The 19,273-nt window shown below is 37.7% G+C and overlaps 1 protein-coding gene across 2 annotated transcripts in view; it reads right to left on the reverse strand.

Annotated features, from left to right (window-relative positions):
* Nucleotides 1-19,273, reverse strand: part of KHDRBS2 (KH RNA binding domain containing, signal transduction associated 2) — a 373,561-nt gene that overhangs the window by 154,782 nt on the left and 199,506 nt on the right. The gene's annotated exons all lie outside the window — the stretch shown is intronic.

Genomic DNA, 19,273 nt, shown 5'->3' on the forward strand with positions numbered 1-19,273 from the left:
CCCCCACCTTCCAATGACTTCTATTGTCTTGTTTCATTTATATGATGTGAAGTATCAGGGTCACACATTACTGGAAGGCAACTCAGCTTCATGTTTATTCACAGGTCACAGACCTAGGGAGCATCTGAGAAGTCCTCTGTCAACGAACTAAACCTTACCTTGAAGCAAACAGCATAATGACTAAGTGCTGTGCATAGTCTGAATGTGTTTTTTGTGGCAGAGACCACACTTTTTCAGATACATTCTGTGCCTAATTCTGTGTCCAAATATGTTAAAAAAATCTGGCCCCGTATCTCAGCTTCACATGAGTCTGCAAAGATCTTTTGAGATCAAGAAGCAATGATTCACCAACCGAAGTACTAACCTCATGGCTGCATCCCACCTGAATGAAATCTTCAGCCTAAACCAGGACAAACACACACCTCTGCTGCCTTTGTTTACAGATAACATTTTCTTGGCAAGTCCTGCTGAAATTACTTATGTCAGTGGCCCAACTTTTAAGTCTGTAGCTACTAGAACACAAACCCAAATCGGGACATTCATTTTCTGAGAACATCACCCGTAAACTGGAATTTTGGAAAATGATTTAAGAAACAACATGAATATGTTCCTTTATTAATGCAGGCTGTACTAGTACACTTCACTTAATCAGGACGCAGATAATTAGGAAATCTGGTTAATTGGGACGTTTCCTAGGGAGCTGAATTAAACCAAATGAGTTTTGACTGGCAAGGGACAATGGTTAATTGGGATGATAATTCCACTTAATTGGTATGCCTGCAGGCAGTTAAGTGGTCTGTGAGGCTCAGAGGCTAATAACAGCCTTTCAATCCTCAACAGACCTGTGCCGGTCCAAAATCAGTAAAACAAAATGGTTTTAATGCCCCCATGTACGCATTAAGCATTGCTTAAAAGTTCCATCTCTTCAAGAGGTCATAATCGTAAGACTTTTAAGGAACTTGGTAGTGCTAAATTTTTCCAAATATATTTCGTCTCAGAGTAAGGAAATGAATGACCAGGATTTTTCCCTGGTATTGAAATATTTTACTGCCAAAGTTTCTCTCAGCCATCAGATTCTAATACTGGAAAATTAAAAAAAAAAAGGTGAAAAGAAAAGCTCTGAGAGTTACTTCTAGCACAAAATTGCATTTGCCGTTCAGTCATCTTGCCCTGAGATAATAAAAAGCAATCTTCATTTTTCCCTCTAGCAGAAGAAATGTAAGACTTGGTTTCCTTTGCTCCCCATGGAGTTTTGCTGAACTAAATTCAGCCTTGCTGACTTCCACCTGAAACTTCACCAAAAAAGCCCCAAGGTAACACTTCCACATCCTTGGCCCCAGAGTCTTCCATTCGCCACCTTCCCCCAGCACGCTGGCTGCATTGCTTCAGATCCCTCCCAGGCCATCAGCCCATGTCTTACCCAGCTCGCTTCTGTACTGCAAGCGTGTCTCCAACTGCCTTGACTATTTGGCTCTTAAGATGGCATGATTTTGTGGTGGGTTGACCCTGGCTGGACACCAGGTGCCCACCAAAGCTGCTCTATCACTCCCCTCTGCAGCTGGACGGGGGAGAGAAAATATAACGAAAGGCTGGTGGGTCGAGATAAGGACAGGGAGATCACTCACCAGTTACCGTGACAGGCAAAACAGACTCAACATGCGGAAATTAGTTTAATTTATTACCAATCAAATCAGAGTAGGGTAATGAGAAATAAAACCAAATCTTAAAAACACCTTCCCCCCACCCCTCCCTTCTCCCTGGGCTCAACTTCACTCCCGAATTCTCTACCTCCTCCCTCCGCAGCGGCGCAGGGGGAGGGGGAATGGGGGTTGTGGTCAGTTCACCACACGTTGTCTCTGCCGCTCCTTCCTCCAAGGGGAGGACTCCTCACCCTCTTCCCCTGCTCCAGCGTGGGGTCCCTCCCACAGGAGACAGTCCTCCATGAACTGCTCCAACGTGAGTCCTTCCCACGGGCTGTATATTCCACACATCCCTGTGTATGAAGGGAAATACTATTTTCACAATATTCCTTTCTTTGGGATGTTTGTATAATTTGGACAATTCTGTATTGGCCAATCATCTTCTGGAAGATGCTTCCTACATCCTTTTGGGAAGTGTAGTCCTACAGTTTGGGCCAGTGCCTTAGTATGCCACTGTCTGGTTCTGCTAGTTCAGGATCTAAGTTTATTAAAAAAGGAACTATATAGACTATTACAGGGGGAAAAAGTGGTGGTGGGGAGGTTTTTATATCTCCTTCCCTATAAAGCACCCTGTTTCTTCCCAGGAACCTTTTCAGGAAGGGAGGAAATAGGAGCCTGTTCCCAGCCCCGGTCACATGAACTCCATGAACATGAAATGTCATTAGCAGCACTCTCAAAAATCTCCTGAGGATATAATCTCTAAATCTTGCTTTTTAACTGGGAAAGAGACTGTTCAGTTGTTCATTAATTTATATTTATGGCCTTACAATGTATAAATTTTACTAGCAATTTTACAAAAGGGGAATATAACTAAGCAAACCCTATTAAAGTAATGAGACAAAAAGAGTGCTTTTTATTAAAATCAACGCTTTATGGCAGTGTCAGGCTCCATCTTTTCTAACTTAACCTTGAAGAAAATAAATCGCTTCTCTGATTTTAATTCAACTAGTAACTCTCCACTAAAATATCTCAGCCCTAAAATATCTAAAGCCTTGCAGGGGATCTTGTCTCCATCTGCAGATCTGTTCTTTGTAACGTTGTCTGCTTTTCTGAGTACAATGAGTAAACATTCAAAGGATGAAGAAATTATTGTAATAGATCCCTGACTCCTGGGCTGTTTATCAGTGCTATGACATCTGTCCATGGACACAATGAAGTCACCTTTATCCCTTATTCATACATATAAACCTGGAAATCCTTTCCTGCTATACACAGCCTGCAGTAAAGATCCAACACAAAAGAAAGCAAGTCTTGCATTTCCCTGGGACATAATCCCAGGGTCTCACTCTGTTAACACTGTTACCAGAGGAGTTTGTACTCAGTGGAACTCCCCGCTGATTAATTCCAACAAAAACTTTGGTATGATCCTAAGTCAAAACGTAATTTGGTTATTCCTTTGTCCAGTTTCAATTATTTCCAAGAAATTAAATGTATCACCAGGTAGCTTTAAACTGCATTACGTGGCTTGGAATGGCATAATTTTCGTACTATTTTCCCCAGGCTCAAAAAAAGAAGTCAGGATTACTGTTCCAAAAATGCAGTGAGACCCTAGTTTGAGAAGCCTTTCAAATCCTCTCTTTTTCTTCAAAAAAGTGAAGGACTTCTATAGAAGACCTGGGAAAGAGTAAATATACATGAAAGAACAACAGAGAATATCACTGAACTTCTGAAAGGATTTCCAGATGTCTATGGAAAAAAAAAATGCCATTTAGTGCCTTTTTCTCTGAGTCATCTGGTATTTTCTATTGTGTTTGATCTTTCCTGCCAGCTGTGCCTATTCCTGAATTTTCACTATCCCTGCTGTTCTAACTGCCCCCCATGCCCCCAGCCTCACCTGAGAAAATATGACAAGAAAATATGGCAACTACTGTGTGTGGTTTTGTGTTTTATTTTGTTTTTTTTTTTTAATTTGGAAATTTTATAGTTAGGGCTAGTTATTTCTCAACCAACATGCGTGATGTTGTCATGCTGGCCTTCTCACATCTTTGCAGGTATTGTGACATTTTAAATAGTTTTTTTAATAGCCAGGAGCAAGAATTCAAATGGGAAATTGGACCCTAGTTGGTCTGTCAAATCTCAGTGAAATTAAAGCGATTAATATTCCATCAAAAGTGTGAGCATGCTGTAATAATTGATCATAATTTATCTTTGAAATAAAGAATATGCAATGTTTCATATATTAATGGCAATGTGTAATTTTTATGTGGAGTTCACCAGTTCTTCATATGCCCTCCTATGAAATGCTTCCATCACATTTAAAATGAAAAATATAAAAATAAACAATACAAATAAGCATTGTTTTCTCATAGAATTTGGAATTCATTTTTCATAACTAAAAGAATTACAAATATTTATGCTACAGTTGATTTAAAAACTACTTTTCCTGAAAATTTAAACAAAATTTAAGGCATCTAAATTTTTCATAGATGCTGCAACCACAGATAATATCTTTCTACTGCTATTAATCCATTTTTAATTTTTTTTATTAATTTTAGTTTAATTTTTTTTATTCCCCTTGGTTTTCCTTTCATTTTCACATCCCTTTATTTTTATTTTCTCCCATTCTTTTATGCCTTATATGTGGTCCCATCTCCATGGGAGAGATGGGGCAAACACCAGATTAGAGGATCTCAATGAGAAGCTCACTGGTGGGACCTAGCACAGAATGTAATAGTACCCAAAAACAAGTACAGAAAAGATCCCTTTTTTTAAGCACTACCTAGTGGGAAAAGAGGAGACAGGAAGATGGTAGTTTACTTCAAGGACAATGTTCACAAGAGAAGATTCAGGCCCTCAGATAACAGAAGTTAGAGCTTTCTTCAGGCAAAGGATGGTGTATAGGTATGCACGTGTTACAGACCGCTTCATCTATGCAAGAAAACAAAATGTTCCTTAAACTTCTGCTCTTACTACAGGGGAAGGAAAAAATGTATAATGGGACTGACTTAATCTTGGGGATATCTGCTAGATATCATAACATGCAACTGAAACAAAACTATAATGTTGCTAGAACAGGCTTGGTTGTCATTGCTTAAAGAAAAGTCTGAGTTGAATGTAGAGCAAGTCAGTAGTGAAACTACCCTGACAGACAGTGTAGGCTCAATTTGAAAATTAGTTCATGCCTAGGTATACACTGATCTTGATATGTTTTCTATAATTTTGTATCAGGAATACATTCAACATTTTAAAAAGGTGACCTTTTTGAAACTTGAGTTGTTCTTGGCACACCTGTCTGGGAATATGAGTCTGCAGCCAGAAATGTTATTGAAAGTTGGGACCTGTTGAAGAGCATCCTGCAGGCTGCCCACATAACCCAAATGCCACAGATATTAAAAAGGCAGCACTGGGCAATAAGCTATTTAAGTTAAATGCCTATTTCAGAACAAAAACAACACAAAAATGATAGTAAGAAGGATGGACAAGTATTTTTTCAACGTAGCTGACTGATAATGGAAGCAAAAGCGAGATGAGAGTAATCAGTACAATCAAGGGCAACATACAGGCATTTGGAAATACAATATGATTACTCCCCTCAATTCTTCCCCACCCCACTCCAAAGTGTAGGTCAGAGTTCTGTTTCTAGATTAAGTTGTAAATACTGTTACAGAAAAGACTGAGACATTTAACTCATGTTTCAGTTCTGTATTTGCATCGAAAATTGAGGTTTTACTTATCCCAACTATTGTGGATAGAAAGTTTTACCTCTCTAATAGAACAGGACATAAGACTGTTTCCGTTGTATGCAATCATTTCCAGATCAAGCACCTCAGTTGAACTTTTTATCACTTAATGTCTTGATTTAAAACTCAGATGGAATTAGCAGGGATTATGCTGGATGATTTGCAAGCTGGCATTGTGGCTTATTTATTTTTTTATTATTATTATTTGAGAGAAATCAAAATGCAGAGTAATGTCCTCAGAAATCACTTCTTGTCTCAAAACTATTAAATGTTCTTACTATTTGGACAATTACACAAAATCTTTTTTGGTACTGCTTTGCAAACTAGTGGGTGGTAAAAATGTGAAGGCTAAATTATTACCACAAATCTACGTGGCTCTTCTGACTACAGGGTCAAGATTCAAGAGTTGACATGAGAGCGCAGTCAAATACATTTTAAAAACATTTGTGAACAGTGTATGTAGATTGTCTTAGAAAGGCGAGACTAGTTTGGAGGGCATTACTTAGTCGCTATTATGGTCAAGGGTCTAATGAAGAGCTGTCCGTGCAGTTCTGTTTCTACACAAGACTATTAGACTACTGTGTCCAGAATTCAGACTTACTGCAGAGTGCAAGGAGGGGCTGAGAAATTAGTTCAAGACATCCCCCCCCCCAAAAAAAAAAGCCTTATGAAATGAGGCTTAACAACAATATTCTGTTTACTGAAGAACTGGCTTAAGGAAACATCTAATTTCTTTGTCTCTCTCTCTCTGGAGACCCAAAGAACTAACGCTAACTGGAGAGATGAGGAGGTGCTTTTAATGTGGCAAAGACACAGAACTACTCACTGGAAACTTAATTTAGGGGCAAAAAAGCACCAACCTTGAAAATAGACATAGTTTCCTACCAGTAAGGGTAATTAAAGCTTAGCAGGAAGATGATGAACTCCAGATCGTCTGGAGCGCTTGAAGTGAGATTTGATATCTTTTCGAAACATATATTTAGTACAGTTTTTAGGAGAAATTCTACTGCCTGTGTGGGCTGGGGCTCGAAGAGAATAGTCGTACTTCCCAGTTTCAGAATCCGTGAATCTATAAAAATCTATAAAATTCTCCCTTGATTTCCTCTTCGCAAGTTCTGGGGACGCAGAACTGCCTACGTTATTCCCATCATGCTCAATACATGCCTAAAGAAGTCGCTTAGAAGGGTCAAGAAGCTTTTCTGACCCCGATATGATACCAGGCAGATGCATTCCTTCCTATCCTTATAACTATTTTCCCTAGAAGTACTTGTGAGCCACAAGAAACCTGCCACCCTTAGAGACAGGACACCCGTCAGTTTATGCCAGTAGAGAGAAACCTCTCAGGTGCCTCACATACAGTTTTACTCCTGTATACAGAAAGAAAATTGCCAGATTTAGGATCAAAAAGCGATTCTCCCTCCCTTCCTGATTCTCCGTCTCTGATCAGACTGGTTGGAAAGATTCGTTTTTCCATAAATACAAGTCCTCGGCAGCTCATTCAGGCAGTTTTCCTCACCTGCTGTGGGTGCCGGGCAGGAGCAGAGCACTTGTCTGCAGAGCAGCTGGACGACCTGAGAGCAGGATGAGCAACTACATCTGGTGGTCTCGGTATAAGGGTAGCCAGATGAAATCTAACAGCCTAACATTATACAATAATAGACTACACTATATCATAGTAATATACTTTCTAATAATATAGTGATATGTATCATTATACAGAATACAATACATACACTAAAATAATATATAATAATATATACAAACTCAATGTAGATTCTCTGTTCCCTCTGGCCTTAAACTATATAAAATCACTTCTAGCTTAGAACTGATTAAAGGGCTGAAGTACAAGTCAAGATTTAATTTGTATACTGTACAAATAGCCTTCGACTACGGCCCCTGGATACGGTGATTTACATAAAAACAGGCCAGGGTTTGGCAGAAAATGAAATACATTCAGATTTTGTTTGCTTGCCATTTTAATAATAAGGATATGACTCAGATAGCTGTTTGGTTTGATATGTGACACAGGAGAAATTATTTTTAAGTGATATTGCAATACATGATTGCACTACAAAACAAAATGGGCTTTTGCATTCCAGCAGAAAATATGATTTCTGACCATGCAAAAAGTTGAGCTCTGAGCGAAGGCTGATTAACCAAATTAAAACAGAGATCTCTTTAAACGTACTGCAACATATCCACCCTGTTTGAGAGACAGATGGAGATGGTAAAACCACATTCTCATGCAGGTATGCAATAACGTGTCTGGGACTTATACCATTTTATGACGTGAATCACCGTACCACATTGAAGATGCTGTAGTGAAGCAGACTGTCAGGATTCCCATTGCACAAGTATCTTTCAGAGCTTTATATCACCTCTGTTTTTAACTGCACCTGCTTTCAGTTTGGTATGCAAGCTCCTACCCTGGATGCAGTTCATTTTACAGATCGATGTAAATCTATTAAGTGCTTTTCAAAGCAAGATACCAGCCAATACCCAAGGCATGATCTGTCTTTCTGATGCCTTTATAGGCAGAAAAGAAATCTCAATCAACATCAGAACAAAATCTTTGTTTAATTTAGCATTGGTTCCTTTCACTGATTTTCAGCCAATCCGTTTAAGGATAACGACTGGGCAGAGATTATAGCTGTTTATCATGTAACTTATGTTATGTGCAACCATGTTACACATGCAATTGCCCTTTTTGACATTGAGGGGATTTTCTCAGTCCCTCTGAGATAATAGCTTTGGTTTCTTGAACCTGCTGTAACTACTGTGATTTTACACCTCTTGATTCCTTTTCCCCACCTGTTGTAACTCGGTGGCCCACATGTGTTTGACACCTATGGAAATCAGGCTAGGGACTTGTGAGTAGATTAAAACAATTCAGAAATAGTGTCTTTAGAACAAAGCATTATTTATTCACTTCCTCAAAAGTAACAATCATGTAAAACAAATAATGAAAACAACGATCAGCTATTAATTGTCACTCTAAAAGTGGTATTTTTTTTTTCTCTGCAAAGTTCTCTATGACCTTTTGAAACCCTTACTGGTTGGAAAAAAAATCACTTTCTGCCCATGTTTCCCTGCCAGTTGTCACACTGACAATTCCCAGACAGTACATGTCTATTCATTTAACCCTAATCTTAGAGCCTAATTAAGAGCCTGGGGTCAACTACTGTTCAAAATCTTACTTTTGAATTTTAACACAGTTTATTAAAGTGAAGAAACAATCAAAAGGAAAATTCTGACAAATAAGGACTTTCCATTGTTTGCAGTTCCTTCTTGCACTATCCTGCTCAGGCTAACTCTGTGGTAAGTATCCATTATAAACAGAAATGAAAGTATGTACCTTAATCAGAAATAGCCACAGATCCTGCCCAGCTTGTCACACTGCCTGCTTCCAAAAATTTCTCACTTCCTCCAATCTGGCCCTAAAAACTGATTTCCAACAGTTGTAACTGAGTTGTTACTCACCGGGTCATTCATAAGCTATGCAGCCATGAAAATTACACTGAAGTTGAATTAGTGTCCAACAGATACAAAACTTGTTCTAGCATGTCTAAAGGAGATACTAACACAGAAAAAAATTGGAACTAAGAAGTGTAAAAATAAACTACATGCATCAAACAATTTTCAAACAGCTGAGAGAAAATGGCAAGTGCGTAGGTAGACAGTAATTGTACTCAAGTCATTTAAATAGGAAATATGAGATACTTCTTCTTGAGCATGCTTTTGTTGACTTCTGCATCCATCCTCAGCCTTCCTCTCTGAACCAGCTCCTGCCTCCAGTCACTAGTGAGATTCTATCCCATCATTCCCAACTGACTCCGATTTACAGCTTTGGGTACCAGACTGCCTCACTCCTCTTTCTCCACAAGGTCTCCAGGCAGCTCTGAACAAAATTGATAACTAGACTCTTGTGTCATCATGTGACTTTGCAGAAAGATTACCTTTCATATAGACTTTCTTTTAAAAAAAGGCTTAGGTACCTGTGAGAGTTTCATTTTGTTTTAATCTAAGTCACCAGTGGTTTCCCTCTGTAGTCAATGGACTATGGGCAGCTCCAGAGAATGATTCCTCTCTTATTAAAATCCTTTTCCAGTTTCACATTTTATCTAGAAGTATGTCTCTCATCTTGATGTTTCCAAAGAAAAGTGTCTAAACCTAGCAGGGAGGCAGGATCTAAGATGCATCCCGATTCTCAGCTTTTTTTACATGTTAGTGTAAGCGGGCTGATGGCTGGGGATGCACTTTGAGGCACCACTCTCACACAAGAACTCTCTTCACCTGCTTAATGGCTGTAGATTTTGCTACAGGGTCTAAGTACTGCACCACCTGTGCCCCTCTGTAGGTCTCACCCAAAGGAACCTGCTGTGTTGAGAGAGGAATATGATGAAATGAAATCATCTAATATCAAGATGCAAATCTCCATCTTCAAAATTTCATACACAAACCAGGTTTGACAGACAACGAAGTTTCACATACCAACTCCTTAAGAAAATTGCTACAGACACACCTATTTAGGGAAACTTCTTATTAAGAAGTTTTGAGCCCTGTCACTTAAGCCATACAAGTGATAGTTTTTTACAGGAATATCAGGAGTCACTAACACAATTAATTTTATCAACAAACTTTCTCACTGAATATGAAATCAGATTTGTTGACAAATTTATTTTTATCAAGCCATAAAAACATTAAAGCAGTGGTTAGATTGCTTTCTCAGTTTTTTTATAAGTTGTGGTCTTTCCCAACTATCCAGTGAAGGACTGGTGCCAGGCTGGTCACAGCATAATCACCACAGACGCGCTGCTACTGCAAGTTTTTCTTTCACTGGCCATGTTTCTATCCCACTGCTTGTCATTCCAACTCAATTAACTTTTGACTCACTGGTCAACTCCAGCTGTATCTGACAGATGTCCCGTAGTCCTAAAACAGCCAATCCTTCCCAGTTTCATGAAAGTGCTCACCCAGAAGGGTGAGGAAGACACTGTTAGCACCCTTACTGAAGAGCAAATGCCCACATAAGGTCAACTAAAAAAACCCACAAATGAAGTTGTGGATGTCTGGAATACATAAATGTTTCAGAGAGAGAACACATCCCCTACCTGACCCCCAAAATCCAAACGAGACACGAAGTCATTAGAAATCAGCCTTCATTAGCTCTGCTGCTCACAGAACTGCTCTCAGACCAGCACACTATGACCTCTTCTCCAGTTTCCTGACTTTTTTCTAAACAGGTTTTCTTAAAATTAACATTACTGTACTAGTAACTGCAAAGTACTGCGTCGTTTCGATGAGATACAACTACACCATCCTATATTTTTCCAGCTACACAACTGATATTTATGGAAACATTCTGCTTTTTCTGCATCATTAATGTTATTGATAAAGTTACCATCTCCAGGGACTGAAGTTTATATCTTTTTCAGGATTCCTTTTATTTCTAATGTTCCGTGAACTCATTTGTATTATTATTGCATTGCTGGCCGCATATTTCCTTCACAACTATTCAATTAAATATGGAATTTTTATTTTATACATTTAATTGCTATTAATCTGTCTTCTGCATCTTTCCCTGATTTTTATACAGTGATTTTTTATAAGTTCTTGCCATCCCTTCATCACTGAGGCTGAACCAAAAACGTATTAAACCAAAGTTACTGTTTTTCTGTAGAAAGCTGTTTTCATAGTCAACCAACAATCTTTTCTTTTCAACTTCATATTTGAACTTATTTTTTCTTTTAAAAATCTTTCACGCCAATGAAGTTTTGTCATATTATTCCTTGCCATTAGGACATTTTAAACCTTTCAAAACATCAGGAATATATACAAAGATGTATCCTTTACTTACTGAAACCTTCTCATGTTTGCACATACTGAATGTATTCAGGCTGTTGTCATTGGTCTTGTAGAAGTCCATTCTGTGGATGAATGTACCTTTATCCTTCACACAGATAATTTCTGAACAGGTTTATGTCATATGGGATTTTACAGAGCAAATGAGACATCCATTTTTAAAGATCTCCACGGATGGAGATCAAAATCCTCATCAGCCACACCAAAAGTTGTCAAAAGGTAAGAGAGAGCACCTTGCGGATTATTAATTCTCTCTTTGGTTATAGGAGAAAGAATATTAAGAATAGCTGGGCTGTTTTTATAATTTTCTGTTTTCTAAGGGAAGAGTTTATTGAGTGACTCAAAAAATCTGTTTTGCACATCACATTTATAAATTATATAAAAAAATCTGAATAGTGAAGTGACAACTTTTCATTTGAAGTTATTCAGGGCAATAAAATCTAAAAGTTACAGCAAAGAATTGCTGAAAGATCTCATTATACTCAATTATTAGAAATAAAACTGGCAGAAAAAAATTGAGTGTTGTTAAATGCAAAATAATGCATATGAAAATAATTAAACTTAAGTATTGATAAACATTAAAATACTGAAACTAAATAGCTCTAAAGTAGTTATTATTCAAGAAAGATGCCCTGGATTTTTTACAAATGCCATTCGGAAAACATCAAATCAGTGCAAGCGGGAAGATCAGTAAATAGTACTAGAAAAAAACCTGACACTAAACCATAAAATAACAGAAGATCTATTTCATTAGTGTACTGCTTCTTGACTACCAAGATGAGGCTACTATGTGCCGTCCTGGCCATCCCATCCCAACAAAAAAAAAAAAAGGGGGTAAGCTAAGGAAGAGACAGAAAGATGTGGAAAGGATAGTCAGAGGTACGTCACATGGATAACCAGAGCTACCTCCGCTTCTGTACAAGAAAAGATGGGGGGCTTAGAAAAGAAACACATCCAGAGCAATGTAAAAGTGAGGACTGGTGTAAGATGATTATCCATTGCTTTTAACCATGCATGAAGATGAGGTTACACAGCTGCTTTAAAACAAACAAGAGGAAGCCGGCTTTTGGGTTTTTTTTTTGTTTTTACACACAGTGCATAATTGAACTGTCAAACTCATTGCCACATGATGTTTTTCTGAGGCCAAAAACTTAACTAAGGTTCAAAAAAGCATTTGACAAACTCAGGGAAGAGAAGAAAAATCTACCACAGGGTATAAGGCAAGATGGTCTGGATACAATCTTGAAAAGATTCAATTTTTGACTGCTGGAAGCTGAAGAAACACAACAGAGGAAAGATTACTCTGTATTCTTTTATGCTTTCCTAAGCGAGCATAACTTGGCATCCTCAGAATTGGCTACACTGACCTTCGCTACATTAAAAAAAAAAGATATAAAGTTTAAAAATGCCACCAAAACCTTCTCTCTTCCTTTTTTTTAAAAAAGAAACAAAGAAACAAAAACCCAAACCAAACCCCAAGCCCCAACACACTGCTCAGGTATTATTTGCAGTATGCTTTTCAATTTGAATTAAAGCAGGAAAAGAATTTTTTTATTTGAGTCTACCTCCACAAATGAATTAAACCTCGAAAATCCCATTGTCGTTTTGCTGAAATAAGTGAAACAGAGATAAAGTAACCTGGCTAAGCCACAAACCAATTCCTTTAAAGAGCCAAAATAAAGAACTCTTACGTCCTTGCTTTCAGTCTTATCTTTCTAACCCCAATATTGTCCTTTTTTTTCCTCATATTGATGGCTGAAAAAAAGAAAGAGACTAGTATATATGATGGAAAGACGTAATGACATGTTGCACATCTTTTTTTTTTCCATCATTACAAAGTAATTCTTTGCATGAAAAACAATTATTTTAGATACACTTTTCATGCCTACTTTTGTATAGAACCACATGGAATTTTGTTGTCAGACCATGAAGTTGCAGCCTCTTCACTGGGTCAAATACCCAACCTTTTCTGATGAGATGATTGGCCAAGTTTCTACTCACACACAGAGCTCTTAAATGAAATGCCAGATGTGTAGGAGGGTCTGTTGGTCCCTCTGGGGCGAAGGGGTTTGTACAGTCTAATGTGCAATACCATAGCCAACTTCTTGCTACATATTACAGACCTGCTATTAAGAAACCAGGACCAATACTGTAGGACTCAAATTTCTCTGCATGAATTTTATCACCTACACCCAAATAATTGCTTCTGATCGGCCACTGGTGAAAAACCTACTCCCTAGCAAGAGGAAGCAGCAAGACAAGCCTATAAAATTGCTAATGAATACAGACTCACCAAGCAAGTTCTAAATATTTCTTTGAACTACAGCCATGTCTCAATAGTATGCTCAGATTAATCATCAGTGTAAAATCCCCGATCAGGTTAATGTCTCTGGTTAATCTGAAAGGCAAAACAAAGGCTTGGCTCTGGCAATAAGGCTGTGCCTTTTCTATTAATTCCTTTGTGTGTCAGAGAGAGATCACCAAGGGATTGCTTTCACAGCGATCTCTGGCATATCTAAAATGTCTTAATCCACTCAGAGTGGGAGTATCAACCCTTAAAGCGCATGTGAGGCTGTGAAGTAGCTATACCACCTTGAAGCAGCTGGGCAGCTAAGCCTAGGCAAAAGGTACTTGTTGGTCTGGCATGCCAAGAGGCGACCCGCTCGTCATGGCACAAATTAAAAGACATTTGAGGAATTATGTGCTCTTTGTGTTGCTACCCATTTTATAGCTTCACAGCAGAAAGAACCAGTAGTCTATACTATACATCAGTAAGTACATAAAAATTCAGTCAGTTGAGAAACACTGGAGTTTAATTTTCAATTAAAAAGGCCATTTTAGTGTACGTCTCCACTCCCAAACCTTCACTCTGAGGGATAGCTTTAGGGTTATTTTCATCAAACTTAAAATGAGTGATTTAAACTACGCAAGTGCTGCTGCTCAATCGGCCAGTATCGTGGTTAAGAAAAACTCCAGAGTCTGTAAAAAGTCAAGAACCACTGTCTGCAAGTTATGATAACTCTCTTGAGTACACGTGTGTTTGAACATATTTATAATAACTTGATTTGATAAGTAACGTTTAGGAAAAAAAGCTGTGAAGAGGTAAAGCGCTATGACATTTTAGGCCTCGACAGAATCTCTGAATTTTTTTTCCTTGATTATCAAAACCTGTGTGTGACATTGTCAGAGATGTTGCACACTGGGAAGAACATAATGCAGCAAAACTGAAACAGCTGCTCAAATAATTTCCTTATCACAGTTTTTAAATAATTACTGTAGTAATTATTTATTACTGCAAGTATCTTTGCAGAATTTGCAAGTATAAATTATTTACTTTGACAGGTATAAAAGCTGTCTCTTTTAGACGTGGAGCTGTGCCGCTGCTCTCCGTCACAGTTAGGGAAATACTTTGCCTGTTGAGGTTCTTTGAAAGAGGACAAAAAGAGTGACACCCCCCCCCCAGTAATATAGCTGATTTAGAAACAAAAGTAAGATTATAAAACCATGGAGTGTGAAATAATATGTAAATAGAGATTTCATATTATACTGTAGCACAGAAGAAATTCAGATGGCTAATAAAAAATGTGCAAAATAAATGTCATATGCCTACACGTACTTGTTATAAACCAGTCAAAACTGTGTTTTGACAGAAAATTGTTACTGCGTGCTGTATATATTACAATATAGCCAGCACAACATGGCATAACAGATCATTCGTAACTTTGGTCTGTAGTATATATGAGTTACTATATATACAGTAAATGTATGTTTGAAGTAAAACAATTTCTTTTGAAGCATTAGCTAGAGAAAGTCCTTCAAGGGATTAAACTCTACTTTAAGATTATTTAATTGTTTCCACTGCAACAAACTGGTGTCGAAGTTTGTTTTCAATTCCCCCCAAATCTCAATCTTTTCATACATACTTCTGGGAGGAATAACTTCCAGCATGAAATTAGTAACTTTTTATTTCACTGAAAGGCTCTTTTTCCTCAGTAGTTTTCCATCTTTAGTTAGGAAGACTGAAGAGCTGATGCTGGAAGCTGGATCAGTGTGAACGCTTACTCTTCTTAAATGATTGGTAAGAAATTTATTTTAATCAATGGTATGGAGCAAGGTTAGATAAAAGGATTGAAGTTAACTACTCAGTAAGAGATTTATGCATCTACAAGAAAGTCTGGAAGACGCTGCAGCCTGAATTCACAACAACAACAACATAAAAACCTGCATTCACCCGCTGCCTCATCACACTAATTCCTCATAAAGGAATCTGAGCTGAGATGACAAACACCCTCAGAAAATACCGAGGTATACAGGCAGATGATCACGAGTGATCGCCCATCAACTGGACTGCATTAAATGACCATGTGTTTATTCCCAGCACTTGAATACTGCCAATATGCCTCAATTTAAAGCATATACAAGTGGCTAAGAAAATGAATGCAAATAAGTTGAACAGCAGCTCTTAAAGCGGTAATTGGTTCAGTTTCTGATCATCTGACCGCACACTTGTAAACAATCTTTTTAAGTGGTTGTGTCACCTGCAGCCTGCCCCTACATAATAGCTCCCTAGTACAGAGCACTCACACATAAAATGAATGATCGGTATCTGCTTCCCTCCTTGTCCCAAGGGATGCTAACCATGTCAAATAAAAATGCTCTTCTTAAAGGGATAAAAATGGTTATCAGAAAAAGATTTTGCATGTGTTAGGAAGCACAAAACTCCTACAGATGGTATAGCCCCTTACTATATGGAATTCATAGCTTGTTCAGAAAATATATTTGTAAGTTTGGATGTAAATCGGAATGATATACCCATATCTGATAAGAATGATGTAGCATTTCATTGCTCATTAATGGTGAAGGAAGTTTCACAGCGTTTAATAGCTATGAACCTTTTAAAATCAGCAGAGCTTGAAAAGCTGCTAAGCTATTTCCCCCCATACTGGCCATTTTAAACATCTCCCCTTCTAGTTTACTGACCCTGCATCCCATTCTGAGCCACTGAGACGTAACATCAGCCTCAGGTTCCTCACCCAGACCTAGGTCCCTGGCAGTTGGGGGTCAGAAATACTTGGCGGTCAGATACCTATGGATTTTACTGAACCTGCGTTGGCCACAGACGTGAATCTGCAAAACACACGTCCTCCTCCTAAGCATCCCTACTGTTTGTACTTTCCATATAGCTAATACTGGATAACTTACATTATGTTAACATCAGTTCCAAATTTGATCTTTACTCTAAAACCTCGATCTGGGGAGCACATTTTGGTTTTTATTTTTACTAGGTTGCCAAAAAAAAAAAGGAGCAGGCAGTTGCGTTTCAAAACTCCGAGTTATTAATCCTATTTACTTAATCATGGGTCTTTCAATCCATCATATTTCGATTATATTCAAATTTTCATATTGAGAGTAAACATAAAAATAAAATGGATCACAATACCTAGCCAGTAATTGGATATAAGACCCGCCCTAAAAAGACAAAGTTGTGCATAAAACCCACAAAAGATCTAGCACAGTCAGTTGCAAAATAAATCTTATCCACCGACACCCCGACGGCAGCTCCCACGCAGACCTCAAGCCATTTGCAAAATGGAAGCAGCAGTCAGTAAATGAAGCAGCCTGGCTTTAAAAGTGTGTCAGTCGGCGAACTACCGAAGGCTGCAGACATTGGGGGTTCAATCGTTCACTGAAATGCCTGTTGGAGGGATCCCAACGCACCGCCTGAGGCCGAGCTGCCTGCAGCTTTGAAACGTGTTAAGGTGTGGAACAGCCAGTGTAAATAGGGGTACTTAGCTTCCACCAGCTGACTTGGAGGTGAAACTTTCACTAGTAAAAATTTCGATACTATTCTTGGGCAAGGTCAAAGGTGAAAATTAAGTAATCACACTTAAATCAAAAGTACTTGTACATTAAAACTTTGTGTCAGTTAATAAATGTTCAATTTTTTTTTTCTCAGTCCTATTCTACATTTTTCTCTTTTTCTATTATTAGGTTTTCTAGGCATTTATTTTAATACTCAGTCTCATTGAAACTTAGGATAAAGTATAAAAACATTCTTCCATCTTACTGACACAATCAGTGCAATTTCTAAGGGCAATATTTCACTTAAACGTCACAAAATTCATAAGCAATGTGAAAACTCATTTGACTAGTTTATGACATCCTTGATTTGGTATAAATAAAACTGTTAGATTCTACCGCTTTCATCCCTGTCATGCAATTCTAGTATTCACTGCTGCAATAAATTAGGTCTTATAAACAATAAAATATCATAAAACAAATTCAAGAGATGCTGTAAATAGGGAACAAAAAGGAAATTATCTAGTGCAAGCTTTTTGAGTGTAAACCCCTTGACACATGTTGTAACCAGCCAGTTAATAATTGCTTTGTAAATTGTAAATCTGAAATGAAGCAGAGAGAATAAAACTAACAAACAAGTCATAAACTACAATTGTTACTTGTTTGGAGTGATTATTGCTGCTGCCAAACAAGGTCAAAATCTTGTAAAAAAGAACCTGGTTTTATATTTCCTCCAGTGTAGCTATTATACTTGTGCTGGAAAATACATATAATCCTTATCAACAAATAATGTGTCACACAAAATATATGCTTGCGCAGATGCCGAATATTTACAACAGCAGCATGCCACAAATTTTAACACCACTCTCACCACACACTGCTCGCTCTCCCTTATTTACTCAGAACAGATTTTCTCAGGCTGGACAGAATACGTAATGGATGTTAAAAATTCGGGGGGCACAGGAACGGGTGCCATCATCACTGCGTCATGCTATAATGCAGGAGCTCTCTTCCAGAATGAAGAGGACATACAAAGATAACTTTAAACAGGAACCTCTTACAGGAACAAATTAAAGTTCGGCAAAGGCAAGTGCAACGGGAAATAGGGTTATCCAAAGGACAGAGACTGGCAATCTTTGTAATTGGTCCTGTTACCATTTTTAACTACAACACTCCAGGCTTTTCAAGAACGTGGTACTTAACTACAAATTTTCTTTCAGTGTTATAAATTGCAGCCAAAATGTCATTCCATGTTATGTTGCCAGCATTACGACACTGGACTAATTTGCCCGTTGTATTGTATGTTCAACACAGAGTCAGAAATCATGGAAAAAATGCTTTCTTGTCTCATGATTATTTCCCAGAATTTGAAATAGTATTTTATTATCAGTGTTCCCAAACTGAAAGCATAGTAAGGGGATGGAAAGGGAGAATTAGAAATATAGAGTCAACTTGTTTAAAATGTAGCTCATTTATGGGCACTCACTTGGTGCCAATAAACTTTATTATTTAAAACAAATACCCAGCTGTTTATTTTTAACAATTTTAAGTTACTTATTTTGTATTCTTAAAAAAATGTTTAGTTGCCCTAAAAATTTTGAACATTTTAAATACTGTACTTAAATATTGTACTTGTAACGTATTCTCCTTTTCCCCCACCAAATAAAATGCTTAAGTTCTGCCATACAAATACGTGTATGCCTCACCTGAACATCTCTTATCTTGGCTTCATATTTCTCATAATAAAAAGGCATTCACTGAATCCTTCCATTATTATAGAGAGATATGAACAGTTATTGCACTTCATTTTTTTAATCACAAATGGAAACAAGCTCCCATTTTTTTTTTTTTTAAAGAATACAAGTTCTGAACATTTTGAGAGTGCTAAATAGTCTCAGGATAGACCTCAGCTGATTAAACTCACGTAATTCTAGTACTACATAAAGCAACTAGTACTACATAAAGCAACTAGTACTACATAAAGCAACCTTTACTTAGTATTTAGTATGCACATGCTTAAATTCCAGGACAAATTTAAAGTATGAAAATACCATGGAATACTGTATAAATGTGGAGAAAATAAATGTCAAAGAGTTTGATGGAAAATCAATAGACAAAAAGGTAAATATTTCAGAAAGTGATATATTTAGTATAAATTGAACTGAAAAGGTTCCCAGCTTTAAAATATGTTTCTGCGCCCTTCTAGCTGATGGAGGATTGCTAAACTGTGGT

This window comes from Calonectris borealis, chromosome 3, assembly GCF_964195595.1.
Source record: "Calonectris borealis chromosome 3, bCalBor7.hap1.2, whole genome shotgun sequence".
Classification (NCBI taxonomy): domain Eukaryota; kingdom Metazoa; phylum Chordata; class Aves; order Procellariiformes; family Procellariidae; genus Calonectris; species Calonectris borealis.